Source organism: Palaemon carinicauda, chromosome 40 (genome assembly GCF_036898095.1).
Source record: "Palaemon carinicauda isolate YSFRI2023 chromosome 40, ASM3689809v2, whole genome shotgun sequence".
In the NCBI taxonomy this organism is placed as follows: domain Eukaryota; kingdom Metazoa; phylum Arthropoda; class Malacostraca; order Decapoda; family Palaemonidae; genus Palaemon; species Palaemon carinicauda.
This window is the reverse complement of record NC_090764.1, coordinates 52,319,514-52,324,363: the sequence shown is the minus strand read 5'-3', so window position 1 is coordinate 52,324,363 and position 4,850 is coordinate 52,319,514. Positions and strand designations below refer to the sequence as shown.

General features: G+C 39.6%; 1 pseudogene; it reads right to left on the bottom strand.

Moving 5' to 3' along the window:
- Positions 1 to 3,884: 3,884 nt before the first annotated feature.
- Positions 3,885 to 4,645, bottom strand: LOC137631910 (uncharacterized; annotated as a pseudogene).
- Positions 4,646 to 4,850: the final 205 nt, after the last annotated feature.

Sequence of the window (4,850 nt, the reverse complement as noted above, 5' to 3'; positions counted from 1 at the left end):
TTCAGCGTCACTAGAACCGATTTAGGTGAAGTATCAGAATTTTAGCAACATTTTTAATATATCTTTATGCAAGCCTAAGACGTGCAATATCATACCCATTTTAGATGCAAAGCATGCTAGAGAATTTTTGTTAATGGTAAACCCTGTGTTGATTCCAATCCCCTGCAACCTGTCAAATGTAGATATTGCGCTACTATACTCTTCACCCTCTGGAACACTCGAGATCCTGCATCGAAAATGAGAATATCAGAAATAATATGAATTCCACAACAATTTACAAAATCAGATTAGCAGATTTTTTTCTGTATTCCAAGAGGCACAGAATGTCCTTGTATGGCTACAGAACTTTTTTTTCCCCTTCATTACGGTCATATAAACCATTACATAATCGTAGCAATGCTCACTCACTCTGAGAAATGACTGTAGATGCTTTAAGATAAGCAAAGCTTTATTAAAGGATAGGAAAATTAGTTGCGAATTGATGTTTCCCGCTTCTTTAGTGGACAAATGTATGTATCAATTGTAAATAGAACTTTTACCGTCTTCAATGAAATGGTTATCAAATATAGATAAAAAACTATATATTTCGGATTCCTACTCAAATTCTGTCGGTCACAGGTTTAGTGGGAAGACCCAAGTACACTAAGTTGCCTTTTTCTTTCGTAATACAGTAAATCTCTCTCTCTCTCTCTCTCTCTCTCTCTCTCTCTCTCTCTCTCTCTCTCTCTCTCTCTCTCTGTTATTCGAGTTTCAACAGTGTATCAACAAATTTCAGCTTTTACTGAAATAAAATAGTTCTCTATTCAATATGACGAGCAATCATAAACTGACATAATTGCTCCAAAATCCACTGAGAATTCAAAAATTGAGATTATTCTTATAGCCTTTATGTGGAGAAAAAAAAATGTACAAAAATAAGCACTACCTCCTCTTCCCGTGGCTCTTTGATAGATACCGTGGAATCGCCAATGTAATGATCCCTTTGTGAGAGCGAGATCAGTTAACGAGCTATTGTAAAGTTGCCAGTTATGCAGCTGGAGTTGGTTGCAGACTCTGTCGCCGGCAACAACCGAGGCAAATGTTGCGTCGTTTGGAAAAGTTTAAATTTCCTTTTTGGAAGAGGAAAAAGTTCTGCGTTTTATGCTTTAGAGCAGCGTGGCAGCTCCTGGCCGCTGTTGGAAGGCAGCCTTTTTGAGTTTAACAGCTTTGGCTGGTAAATTCGGAGAGTTGTTCAATTATTATTAGTCCCCTGCTGACGAAGTTGAGGAAAGGATGAGGTGAAGGATTTTTGTGTTTCTGTTTTTCTGTCTGACGTCAAAGTTGTCATATCGTCTTGTTACAACTCCACTTAACGGATTTCAGTCCCCCCCCCCCTCTCTCTCTCTCTCTCTCTCTCTCTCTCTCTCTCTCTCTCTCTCTCTCTCTCTCTCTCTAATGACTGGCAAAAATGCTGTCAATCGGTTATAATTGACAGATTAGGAAACTTGTATCTCTAAAAGAAGTAATTTCATTAACTAATTGGTAAATCATAAGTAGAGATTATAAAATTTCCATATTTATACTGGAGCTTTGCCCTTTGCCAACCTTGGTCGTGCATCTGCGTTACCTATCTTTGATGTTGGTCTATGCTCCATGATATAGGCTACAGTAATCATCGGCTACTAATGTAGAGGCCCAATGTTGTAGGTCTTTCTGCTACAAACGTAGGTAAACTTGCCCTTGGACACAATTTTGGTAATAAATGTTTATTATGTGTGACCAGTATACACGTTTTATCTGTCACAAAGAGATACGTACAGAATTTCTCAACTGCATACTCAAGTGCTAATATTACATTCCTTTTTTGTTTGTGAGTAATTAATTTCTGCCTTGTTAAATAATTTGGAAGAAAATACAGTGGCTTTCATTTTTCCATTTATCCATAAGAATTTTCCTAACCCTATGTTACATGTTTTCACATAATAATTTAACTAGAAAACCCACTTTTATGATATACAAGTAAGATAGACTAGTTTTTTTAGATATATATACTACTGCTGTTGGTACCCAAGTACTCAACTATTGTCAAATGATCTGCAGTCGATAATAAATCACATTTGTATGTGCATTTCGTGCCTTTAGATGAGCGTGCAACCTCACTTCTCTTACTTTCACGGAAACATCATTTCCAGTTTAGGCATGTGTTTTTTTAGGTGAAGGATTAGAGCTTCCATTACCCTTCGCAATAAATTTATCACTAACAGTGCCTCCACAACGTCTTTTAAACGTTATTTGCCATTCGAGCAATTGGGTAGATGCATTGGAATTCTGGAATCTAGGTCTTCCCAACATCACGTTACCAATGCACTTTAATGTCAGCCAAAACATTGTTAACAGGGCGGAGAATGGGCATTAACCTTTTGGTATGGCAGCACACGGTTATGGCCGTGGTTGTCAGGGGCAGGATTAATATCAGTCCTGGTTAGAGGTTGACTATACAAGATCACTTGTCATTGTTCAGGTACGACATCATCCTTGCAAAATGACCTTCTGAATGCCTCGGGTGTAAATGTATCCACCCAGACAATACGGATAGTCTCCATACTACTGGCCTCTTCTCCAGATGGGCATGTGTTGGGATCTTGCTGCCCATACATCACAGGCGGGGACACTTGAATTTGGCACATGATTATCTCGCTTGAACACACAATAATCGTCTCTAGTACTGTTCACGGATGACTCTGGACTTCATCGGGTGTGGGGGAGAGAACATTAATGGTTTAATAATGCCAACATCAGTGAACACGACTGTTGGCGGGGGCGAAGGATCAATTATGGTCTGGGGAGGGATCAGCAGAAACAGAAGAACAGATCTACATATGATTGAAAGAGGCACTATGACAGGCGTGCGCTATACAGTAGGGCTGACATCTTTGATGTGTATGTGAAATCATACCATGGTGTTGTTGGTCCTGATTGAATGGCCTCCGCGCTCGCCGGTCTTTAACTCTATTGAGCATGTATGGAATATGCTGCCGGTTGCCATTTCCAGTCTTTTAGCACGACCCACGATCCTTTGAAGAGCTTAATGCCCTTATGGAAGAATGGAACAATCCCATTGCAAGCATCAGGGTTCTCATTGACAGCATGACTTGACGTTGCCACTCTGTCATTCAAGTAAGGGGAGGACACATCCGCTATTAACATCAACGTTGGCGCTGAAGAAACCGTAAGAAAAATGCCTGTTTAGAAAACATCTATGTTAATTTTCTTTATGACGAAATGCAGCTTTCTCTATAATGAGATTGTCAACAATCTATATAAAAAAACCTTTAAATGAATTTCTGAATTATTAAACGAGTTAGCTTTTAACTCTTATTTTACGTTTTTGAACATTTAAGTTTGGTTTATTGCTCTCAGACATTTTGTCCAGGGCCGGATTTAGGCATGTGGAGGCCCCTGGACAATCTGTGTGTGGAGGCCCACTCTGCTTGAGGCGGGTGGCGAGCGAAGCAAGCCTCATCGGGGGGCGCTGTAATCTCCACCGAGAAATCATCATTGCCAGTCCTACCAGTAATGAATTTTGGTCATCTTAATCACGTGTGCAAAATGACCTCTCCTGACTCTGCACACTCGAGTAAAAAAAGATGATGAAAAGCAATTTCAAATAAATAGCATATGTTTTATTACTATAAATCTAAACATGTTAGTTTGCCTTCACTCATCAGGACTCTTCACACCTCACTGTACAAACTGACCATTTTTCGAAGGTGATTAGGAAGCATAACCCATACTCAGTGCCGCCAATCCTAAAATCAAAACCAAAGTTTCATCGTAGAATAGAAGAACTATAGCGGTATCTGTATTTACAGACCAGACACTTACGATGTCATACTCAATGCTCATCAAAGCCAGGTGACAGAGTCGATCATGATGCATTGTAGTACAAAGTCTGTTTTTGAAATACTTCCTTTTGCTGAATGAACGTTCTCCAGAGCAATTTGTGACCATAAGCACCAAGTACATCCGTAGCATTATCTCAACATTAGGAAAAGTATCTGCAACTTTCTTGTGTAGCAGCAATTTGTTAAGGAAATGTTCCTTCCCAAAGCTATCAGTCTTAACAAAATCATCCAGAAACTGGGTGAAAAAAGCTGCAAACTGTTCAAGTTCAACACCAAGTGATTAATACAGATCATCTTTATATTCACAAACTAATTTTACTGCAGCTGTTTCAGTACAGCTCAGTGATTCCAGTCCAGATAAGAAACCGAAAAGGGAACAGGTGTTCTCGTAGGCCTTCAAACGTCGATTAAGGGAACTAAAAAACTGATCAATTACTGGAAGAAAATTATCAACACGAAACTTTTCAGAGTGAGAGAGTTACTTCCTCAGATCGTCCATAATCCAACGGATTCAGGCACACATTGCGGTGACGAATGCGTGGTGGAGAATATTCATCGGTTCCAAATAAGTCCTGTCCCTTCTTCTCATAAACATGAAAGTACACTCGCTTTTCACGTACAAAACATTCCAAGGACTTCAACACTGCTAATGCTGTGTTCAAATCAAGTTTTAGGTCTTGCAGTGTGTTACTTGTAGCATCAACTCGGCCAAGAATGTCATGCCAAAAAACAACATAAATGGCAGTCTCTAATTTGAGCATCTTGTCCATTGGCCTCATACCGTGCTTTAGCTAGCTCATTTTGGGAGGGGGTAATGCCGCCCCTTCCCAAGTGCCGCCCTGGCCGACCGCCCATAGGAAGAACCGCCACTGATTATGCAGACAGATTATGCAGACAATGTTACAAATACATACATTCAATAAATAAACTCACAGAAACTAAAAAATATATAGAAATATTTGAAGT